The 10,534-nt window shown below is 47.8% G+C and overlaps 1 long non-coding RNA gene across 2 annotated transcripts in view; it reads right to left on the reverse strand.

Moving 5' to 3' along the window:
- LOC113884518 overlaps positions 1–10,082 on the reverse strand; it is a 73,489-nt gene extending 63,407 nt beyond the window's left edge. For both annotated transcript variants that reach the window (XR_003508897.1, XR_003508896.1), the window contains exon 1: positions 9,976–10,082. This is a non-coding gene — a long non-coding RNA (uncharacterized LOC113884518). The remainder of the gene's footprint in view (positions 1–9,975) is intronic.
- Between the last annotated feature and the right edge of the window lie 452 nt (positions 10,083–10,534).

The following is a 10,534-nucleotide window of genomic DNA, read 5'->3' on the forward strand; positions in this document are numbered from 1 at the left end:
TCATTGTGTGATTTCAAGCTTGTCCAAACACTTGGGAAAACTTGAAGGAGGTGACTTATTCCCAGCCCCAGGTAAATGATTAAAGTAAGCTAAGTGTAGAGAGTTGGGGGTTGGGGCAGGGGGCAGAGACAGTTGTGGGCTGGGACAGGTGGGCAGGTAAGAGGACGGGCAATGGGGGACCAGTAGAAGTCCCAGTCCAAGGCCTCGGTGCTGAGGATGAGCCAGGTGGGTGCTGGGAGGAGTCTGGGGATGCCCAAGCGCCAACCACTGGCAGAAGGAGGAGACACACAGAGGCCACTGGACTGGCAGGGCCCTCGCTGTCGGTGTCCGGCTCTGGACTATGTGCCCATCTAGATCTCAGGTCTAGTCTAGAATGGAAGCCAATGCCTTTACCTTTCCAGCTCAAGGTGATCCTGGGGAAAAGATCCAGGTCCTTAATTTGGGACCACCTAGGCATCCGCCCATTCTCCCTAGATTTTCAGGGGCCCCTGGGAACTGACAGGATGCATCTGCCTGCTCTTCCACCCAAAGCTTGGTCTTCAAGGGTGAGCCCAGGACCCCAGCCTCACCCACGGAAGCTGACCCACACAGTCGAGCCCAGGAAGACCTCCCAATCCGCACTCGGCCCCCCACCCCCAAAGTCTGAGCCAGAGCTTCCCGGGCGCCTCCACAGGCACCTAGGCGGGCCTCCCGAGGCTGCTTTAGTATTAAGCGTTAATGATTAAATCCGGGTTCTCCATTAACCTCGCCGCCGGCCTTTGTCTCCAGCCGCCTTGGAGCCTCCTCCTTTGAAATGCCACATAAAAATGATAGATGCCGTTTCCTCCCTCGATCGGATCAACGGGTCCTGTTTCCCTTTAAAGTCTGCGTGGGGCGCACAGGGCGTGCCCCGCTTAAACTCGAGAGCCCGCGGCTGGCCTGGACTGCGGTCTGCCGTCCCACAAGATAAGCGCGCGGCTCTGGGGCGCGGGGATGGGCCGAGGGGCACAGGGGGGCCACCGACCCCCGCTGGCCGGCCCAGTGCACTGAGGGCAGGCGAGGATTTGGAAGGACTTTTGGCGAGGATCACGTGGATGGAGTTAGTGGCATCAAGGGCAAGAAGAATGCACAGGGCAAAGCTTGCAAATGAGACCTGAATGAGAAGGGATGTGGGCATGGTTTGTAAATTCCAAATTCTGTCGCCTCCACTACCCAGAGCCGGGTGCCTGGACCAGAAGCATCCGCCTCACCTGGGAACTTGTTGGAAATGCGGAATCCCAGGCGCACTGGGTCAGAATATGCACTTTGATTAGATTCCCCAGGTGACGGATGTGCACATTAGAGTTTGAGAAGTCTGGTCTACATAACCAGTGGCTCTGGTAATAAGAGTAACAATCTTGGCTGATGTGTACTGAGTGCTTATCATGATCCAGCATGGTTTCAAGCACCTGATAGGATTGTCCTGTTTAATTCTTACAACCTGTCAGGTGTACCATTTTGCAGATGAAAAGGTTGAGGTCCAGGAAAATACCAGATGCCTTGCCAGATGTCACACGTGTAGGGATTAGAAGCCCAGGTGGGATCAGCTTCACATACAAGCACCTTCTAGGTTAGCTTTGGTGTGTAGGCACGCAACAGGCTGGGGACTGTCCTTTGGAATAACCAGGGGCCAACTCCTCCTGGCGGCTTGATGTGCACCCAGCTGAGATGGGCTAGTAGCAAGCACGCTTGATGGGCTTCTCCCGTCACCCGCCTCCATCTGCTGCAGATAACCTGACACGTCTAGCCCCCACCCTCCAGCTTTTAGGAAGAAATACTGGTGCTGGATATAAGCAACCGCCACTGAACACAGCCCCAGGTCCTCTGTGGCACCATGAAAGGGTTAAGTTAGGGCTCAGCCCACTACATAAATCTGTGTTTATCTGCTGCAAAGTAAGCTATTTAGGTTTCTGATTTACAATCCTTGGTTTTCATAAAAGTCAGTCATTCCCAGTAAAAGAATGTGGGTTAGATTTATAGGATCTGCGTTAGTCTTTAAAGCCCAAAGCTGGTCTATGACTCACCCTTCGTAATGTTTTTGCTCTAGTCCGGAGATATTCATGCCCAAAGAGAAAGATTCAGATCTCTGCCCTTAAAATGAGACTTTTGGGGGGAACTAATTATAATGGCGTCAATTGTACTATGCTTGTAAATTTGCTGTCCTTGGGGCCCCCTAGAGCCTGTTTTCCAGGGTTTTTATTCGTCAATAAAAGGCACTCTGGTTTGCAGCTTGGCGTATAAGACCTCCATTGGTATGAGCAAATGTTTTTTCCTACCAAAGTATTAGAAATAAACAGCCCACCAGTGGGAAGGCAGAAAAAAATTATAAGCAACGAAAATAAATCTTGGAATGTTTGCATTTGGTGACTTCAATAAAATCGGTCACTTAGTCCAACAGCTCAACTGGCTACGTGGAGCCAGCCTGGTATTTTTATTTTAATTTGCGTTTGTGTTCTGCCAGTGTGAAATGGGGTCAAGGCAAGACACGGTGGAAAAAGACTTTGATGTTTCCTTGAAAAATATTTTGCACTGTGACTTATGGTATTTAGTGTCCTTCTCCCCCTCCCAACCCCCAGCCCCCAACAAGCTGCATGTGTAACCCATGACCATCACATGTGATAAAATATAGCCATCATCAACAGTCCTCCTTTCAACTCTCCCCCCTTCCCCGATGAAGTCAGAATTCAAGGCAGAATGTCTTAACAATGCAGAGTAAAAGTGCTGATCAAGATAATCAAGTATGATTAAAGCGGTCGGAGAAAACCAAACTTTTAAACTTTCTCCAAGACAAAGTCAAGGTGAGGGGCCGAAGTGCAAGGAGGGTGGGGGGAGAAGCTCCTATGGGCTGGGCTGGCAGTCAATTCAAATAGAACTGGGTTAGGAGGGGAAGGTTTGCCAGCCAGGTAAGAAGTAGAGAAGGATGGAATGAAAAGGAAAGCAGAGAGCAATGAACCCAGAATGAAAGTGAGTTCTTCTTCACCAAATATGAGAAAGACTTGGTTATGTGTACAAGAGCTTTAATTCTGTCTCAACACAGTCTGAGATTGTGCACGGGAGAGTGAAAAAGTCAGTCAGGAGGGGTTTGCTGTGGACCTACCAGGTGCAAGCTGAGGCCCCCCGGGACAGGTAGATAAGTATGATTGGCTCTTGACCTTTTCCCAGACTAGTCCCTGGGCATCTTCCTTAATTCATCATCACCTTCACCTCAGTGCAGAGTATGATGATAAGAAGGTCATTTGGGGCTTTCAAAAATGAACAGAATGTGGTTTCTGCCCCTAGAGCTCAATGGTACAGAGAGGAACTATACAGATGGCTCCAATGTGCCCTATACACAGGGACTAGGGCAGTAAAGAAATCAAGGAAGGCTTCAGGGAGGAGGTGGTGTTTCTGTGGCTCTTGAAGACTCAGTAGTAATTTGACATATAGAGATAAGGAACAGGGATAATCCAGGGAGAACAAAAAATGAAAAAAAAGTTTAGGAGGGTGTTGGTCTGTGTGGAAAGAGGCAGGAGCCTTTTATGGATGCTTCATGGCATGTGAGACGAGAGGGTATAGGCCTGGTATGGGCAATCTTGAACCCTTATTAAGGAATCTAGATGGATCCTTCAAGTACTGGAGGCCTTCCCTGACCCACCAAGTCTGAGGTCTATGGTCCTTTTGTGGCCCAAGGCACACGCAGCCTCCCTTCCTATTACAGCACTTTTTCACCCTTGCAATTGAGCTTCATGATTATCTCCTTCATCAGGTCATGAGCCCCAAGAGTCTTGTTCACTGTTGCAATCCCAGCCCCTAACACAATGCCCAACACATAATAGATAAGTTAAGAAACATTGGATGCAAAATAAATGAGATAACAGTTTTCACAAAAAAATTAAAAGCTTGTAGCAAGGACAGGCAGCTTGGAGGCAGGCTTCAGAGAATTTGGATTTGGGGTCTAGGGTAGACTGGAGTCCAGAGAACCAGCAGGCAGAGATCCTGAGAACTGGCAGGCAGCTGGGGGTACGGTCTGCTAGGGGTGGGAAATGGAACGGATAGGGCAGCCAGGATGCTGAGAAGTTTAGAAATGATAAGAGGAGCATGGAAAAGGAATGAATCAATGAATAAGTTCAATCAGAGATGTACTGCATTTGAAGTGTGCCGTTGATTCCAAATAGAGGGTTTGCAGCCATCAGGTGGAAACGTAGCACAGAAACATTTGCACAGAGAGTTCCAAAGAGACAACGCAGAGAGAAAGCCAAAATTGCAGCCTGAGAGGTTGCCTATTTTTAGGAGCTGGTACATCAGACACTAAATCTGAAATTCCCTTTTCTACGATCTCTATCTTCTCTACCTATTTTAGTTGAAATCACTTTGGACTCACAGTGCGTCTGCCAATTTTCCCCCTGACCTTGTTTTGATCTTAAAGCCTCATAAATCGGAGGCCTCTCTAGGCATGCACCCCCCACCCCCCAGCAACTTGGGAGACAGCCTGGCTAGCAGCATCCTTGAACTTTGTATCACATTGTGATAAACGGTCCTGGACAATGAACTGCCCTTCCCTTCCCTCACCTTGGCTCTTCTGCCATCCCTGGACACAAATTATCTGCTAAGAGAGCGTATAAAAGCAGGTGTTTTCAGCTCACACATTGGAGCTGGCTGGGAGTATCCTTGTGTCATGAAACAAGGCATTGGCCTCATAGCCTGGGAGCAAAGAAACAGAAATGTAACTGACCAAGGTCAGAGATGACGGTGAGGGAGAAGAATGATGGCCAGGATGGAGTGATGGGCAGGAAGTGAACTTTCTAAACTGGGAGAGATTGGCCTGAATTTGAGTGTTCATGAAAGGAGAGTATTTGTGTAGACGAATGTGAGGATAAGGATGGAGGGTTGACCGAGGGGGCAGTGTCTGGGGAACCATGTCAGCCTGCAGCCAGGACCTCCACCCGGACAACCAGCCAGGAAGAGCCTTTGGCGGGGTAGGGAGAGAGTGAGGGGAGTTCAGGGGTCCCACGTGACTAGAAGACAATACAGAGCTGGACTCTGGGCCAGTGGCAGCTTTCTAACCTCTGCCAAGCTACGTTTCCAGCAATATAATCATTTCTCTGGGCAGAGTGTCCGGGGTAGTTTGGGAACACTGGAACACTCAACCCCCCACCTCCTGCCATCCCCGAAGGCCAACACAGAACAGAAGGTCCTCAGCTCCCCAGTGGAGCTGTCAGAAGTGCCTATGGTGGCCTCAGGTCATCCCCAGCACTGCTCAAAAATCTCCTGGAATCTGTGCCTCACGCTCCCTGCTGTGGTCTCCATGCCATGCTCTGGTCAGCAGAGGCTGCTGAGATGAACTGACCCTCATTCGCAGAGAATTTATTTGCATTTCTAGAAGCAGGCATGCCCTTACAGGAAGGATCCTCCCACGGATAAACAGCGGTTGCTCTCGTAATGTGTAGGATCAGCCAAGACTTAGGGTCCAGTTGTAGAAATGGTGACACCTTGGAATTGTCAGAGTCTGGGGGCTTAGTCCTGGCGGGAGTCTTACGGCACATTTAAGGTAGTTTTAAAAGAAACTCTTGTGTATATGGTGTGACACAACATTTAAGCCATTTTGATATGTATGACTTGGTGGCATTCGGTACATCCACAGTGCTGTGCAGCTACCATCACTGTCAAATTCTAGAATATTTTTATCACCCAGAAGGAAACCATGTGTCCATTAAGCAGTTCTCCCCAGTCTCACCTCCCCTGCGCCCCTCACAACCACTGATCTGTTTTCTGTCTCTGTGGATTTGTCTATTCTGGATATTTTATATAAATGAAATCTTACAGTATGTGGCCATCTCACTGGACTTCTTTCACTTCATATAATTTTTCAAGGTTCATCCAGCTTGAAGCTTGTAGCAGGACTTCATTCCTTTTTATTGCCAAATAATATCCACTGTATGCATATATCTTATTTTGTTTATCCACCTATCCATTGATGTACATTTGAATTCTTTCCACCTTTTGGTTATTGTGAATGATGCTGCTTATGAACATTCACGTGCAAGTTTTTATTTGAGCACCTGTTTTTTTTTTTTGGTCTATACCTAAGAATGTGATTGTTAGATTGTATAGTAATTCTATGTTTAACTTACTAAGGAATCGCCAAAATGTTTTATGCAATGGCTACACTGTTTTACATTTCCAGCAGCAGCGAACGAGGGTGCCGCTTTCTCTGCATCCTCACCCATACTTGTTAGTTTCCTTTTGTTCTGTTTGTTGCCATCCTGGTGTGTGTGAGGGGATCTCATTGTGTTTTCATTTCCATCTCCCTATTGACTAAGAAGGTTAAGTATCTTCATGTGCTTGTTGGTTATTTGTATATCTTCTTTGGAGAAATGCCTGTTCAAGCCCTTTGCCCATTTATAAATTATTTATTAATTGGGTTGTTTGCCTTTATTATTATTTGGAGAAGGCAATGACACCCCACTCCAGTACTCTTGCCTGGAAAATCCAATGGACGGAGGAGCCTGGTGGGCTGCAGTCCATTGGGTCGCTAAGAGTTGGACACAACTGAGCGACTTCACTTTCACTTTTCACTTTTATGCATTGAAGAAGGAAATGGCAACCCACTCCAGTGCTCTTGCCTGGAGAATCCCACGGGTGGGGGAGCCTGGTGGGCTGCTGTCTATGGGGTCGCACAGAGTCGGACATGACTGAAGTGACTTAGAAGCAGCAGCCTTTATTATTGAGTTGTATGCATATATCACATACATTTTTTATATATACATATATATATATATCAGAGAAGGCAATGGCACCCCACTCCAGTACTCTTGCCTGGAAAATCCAATGGACGGAGGAGCCTGGTGGGCTGCAGTCCATTGGGTCGCTAAGAGTTGGACACAACTGAGCGACTTCACTTTCACTTTTCACTTTCATGCATTGGAGAAGGCAATGGCAACCCACTCCAATGTTCTTGCCTGGAAAATCCCAGGGACGGAGGAGCCTGGTGGGCTGCCGTCTATGGGGTCGCATAGAGTCGGACACAACTGATGTGACTTAGCAGCAGTATATATATATGTGTGTGTATATATATATATATAGTGTGTGTGTGTGAAAGAGAGAGAGAAACAGAGAAAAACTTGAAGATGCTACCACCTTGAAGATGGAGGAAGAGACTACGAGCCAAAGAATGCAGGAGGCTTCTAGAAACTGGAAGAGGCAATGAAACAGATTCTCCCCTAGAGCCTGTGGAAGGAACACAGCCCCTCTGGGACTTCATTATTTTGACCCAATGAGACCTGTTTTGGACTTATGACCTCTAGAACTGTAAGATAATAAATTTGTGTTAGGATTCAAGCCATGGAATTTGTGGTAATTTATTACAGCATTGTGTGTGTGCTAAGCTGCTTCAGTCCTGTCCAGCTCTTTTTTGACCCCATGGACGGTAGCCCACCAGGCTCCTCTGTCCATGGGATTCTCCAGGTAAGAATACTGGAAGGGGTTGCCATTTCCTTCTCCAGGGGATCTTCCCGACCCAGGGATAGAACCCACAGCTCTTATGCCTCCTGCATCAGCGGATGGGTTCTTTACCACTAGCACCACCCGGGGAAGCCCAATTACAATCCTAACAGGAACCTAGCACAGGAGGAGCCGGTGGAAGATCCCCCCACCTCCCTCTGCATGGGGAAACCTGGGGCTACAGATCTGAGAAGAACTTTGTGTGACCACATTTGCTCTCTCCAGGAAGACCACCTTTCAGAAATCCCAGGTTTCTCTAGATGGAGAGGTAGCATAAATGACTTGTGATTTACTGTCCAGGATTCACTCAGAGAAGTAGAATCGGGGATTTATTGTAAGAACTGAGTGTTACCTGACACTGAAAACTGGTAGGACATTCTCTGAAAGGCTGTTGCCTCTGGCGTCGAGTCTGAGGTTGATTAGGTTTACAGAGCAGTAGATTCGAAAAGAAGGCTGTTGTGAAGCAGAGGAGAGCAAGGGTCAGCTGGGATCTGCCTGGGAACTGGAACCGAAAGCTATCTCCCATGCAACCTCGATGACGTAGGTGACCTGCTGGAGAAACCGTGTCCCGTGCCATAGAAGTCATAGGCACCTGGCCCAAGACTGGGAGAAGTTGAAGCAGGAGACCCAGCAGAGCTGCTGAAGCTACTGGTACACGTGCTGCTGTGAGTGTCAACAGAGTGAGTCAGTGAAGCAGTGCCTCAGACGGGCTGCCACCGTCCCCTAGACTGACCTTCAGAGCCTGAGGCGGCGACTGCACCACCTGCGCTTTGCAGTAGCTGTTTCATGCTCTGAAGGTCAGTCTAGGGAACGGAGGCAGCTCATCCATACACTGGTATAGCCATACAATGGAAGACTACTCAGGCATAAAAAAGAATAAAGCACTGACATACTCCAACATGGATGAACCTTGAAAACATTATTGTAAATGCAAGAACCAGTCTCCTATTGTATGATTCCACTGATACGAACATTTAAAATAGGCAAATGCATAGAGACAGAAAGCAGATGAGAGATTTCTTAGAGCTGCTGCTGCTGCTCAGACACTTCAGTCGTGTCCAACTCTTGCGAACCCATGGACAGTAACAAACCAGGCTCCTCTGTCCATGGGATTTCCCAGGCAAGAATACTGGAGTGGGTTGCCATTTCCTTCTCCAGGGGAATCTTCCCATGCCCTCCTCCAAGGGATCTTCCCAGCTCTCCTGCTTTGCAGCAGAATTCTTTACCACTGAGCCTCTGGGGAAGCCTGTCTTAGGGCTAAAGGGTTAAGAATAAAGGGAAGTGAAGTCGCTCAGTCGTGTCTGACTCTTTGCAACCCCGTGGACTGTAGCCCATCAGGCTCCTCCGTCCATGGGATTCTCCAGGCAAGAATACTGGAGTGGGTTGCCATTTCCTTCTCCAGGGGAATCTTCCCAATGCAGGGATCGAACCCTGGTCTCCCGCATTGCAGGCATACGCTTTAACCTCTGAGCCACCAGGGAAGCCCCAGTAAGAATAAAGGGAGAGTGACTGCTAACGGACCTAGAGTTTCTCTTTTGGTGTAACAGCAATGTTCTACGATTGACTGTAGTAATGACTGCACCACTCTGTGAATGGACCAGCAACCACTGAACTGAAGGTACAAAGTATATGATCACATTGCATGATCATATAATAAAGCTGTTAAAAAATCATGCCACTAGTAAAGAGTAAAGCACATGGTCCTGCTAGGGTTTATTTTTTTACTCGAAAGCCATCTCAGTCCTTAGTATTAGCAGATCCCCAACCTCACCAGGTAGAAGAATCACATGATGAGTTTGTGAAACATACAGATTCCCTGGTCCCCTTCCCAGAGCCCAGCTCAGTAAAAGCAGTGAGGTTCAGGGAATCTTTGTGCTCCACAAGATCCACATGAGTTGAGTGCAGGTGGTCTGAGAAACCGATATCCTCTGCTTAATATAATGAGGGTGTCGGCATCTCAGAGCCAAACATGGCTCCCAATAGTCAATAAGATTAGAGAAAGTGGAACTTACAGAGGTCAGGCTTTTTAGTGGTTTTTTGTTGTTTTGTTTTCCAGACGCTGGGTAGATGTAAAGGAGGGAAGGAAAAAGAGAGGGACGTGGATGCTCGTAGACCAGGAGACTGTATTGGAAGAAGATGCTGAGTCTGAGGGCTTCCCAGGCGGTGCTAGTGGTAAAGAAGCCGCTGCTAATGCAGGAGATGTAAGAGATGCAGGTTCAATCCCTGGGTCGGGAAGATCCCACGGAGGAGGGCATGGCAACCTGCTCTAGTATTCTTGCCTGGAGACTCCCATGGACAGAGGAGCCTGGTGGGCTACAACCCCTGGGGTCGCAAAGAGTCAGACACGACTGAAACGATTTAGCACACACGTGTGCACTTAGTCAGAAACCCATCTGAGGGAAGGCATACCAGAGAAGAAAGGAATGTCAACAGCATGTGGAAATTACTCCAAAGAGGAGAGAGAAAGCAAATACTCACACACTAGCAAAGTTGACCACCTGCCTGAGGCTTTCAGGAGACTGGCTTCAAATTCAAGTATAATCCTTGAGAGAAAGAGGATTTCAGTGAACCTGAGGTAACGTCAGTTCTCTGGGGCTTCTTTTTGAAGAACTAATCTGAACAAGTTTGGAAAGCACCCAGCGGTGGAGGTTAAATTTCAATCTTTTTGTGTGCTTACATCTCTGTTCTCTTTACCTCTGCCTTGAAGTGGAAATGATTGATGCCTAAGTAACTTCAACTAGTGAGTAATGTTTACTCAGACTGCAGGGGAACAAGATAGGGCTTAAAAATGAGGTGGACATTTTTCCTTTGAATGGCGCAAGTTGAGCCTTTGAAAGTCAAGTGTATTCCCAATTGCTCAGTAGAATAAAGAGCAAGGGGCCAGCGGGCAAAAGGTCTCCTGCAAATGATCAATGTACAGTAGTTAAGTGGAACTCAAATAGTCTCAGAAAGCCACCTGAGTTGAGGCCCCAGATGATAAACATTGACTCATTTGGGGGAATATCTTAGGTCTTGTGGTGAGCCCTTTTGACCCAGG

The sequence above is a fragment of the Bos indicus x Bos taurus genome, chromosome 26 (genome assembly GCF_003369695.1).
Source record: "Bos indicus x Bos taurus breed Angus x Brahman F1 hybrid chromosome 26, Bos_hybrid_MaternalHap_v2.0, whole genome shotgun sequence".
In the NCBI taxonomy this organism is placed as follows: domain Eukaryota; kingdom Metazoa; phylum Chordata; class Mammalia; order Artiodactyla; family Bovidae; genus Bos; species Bos indicus x Bos taurus.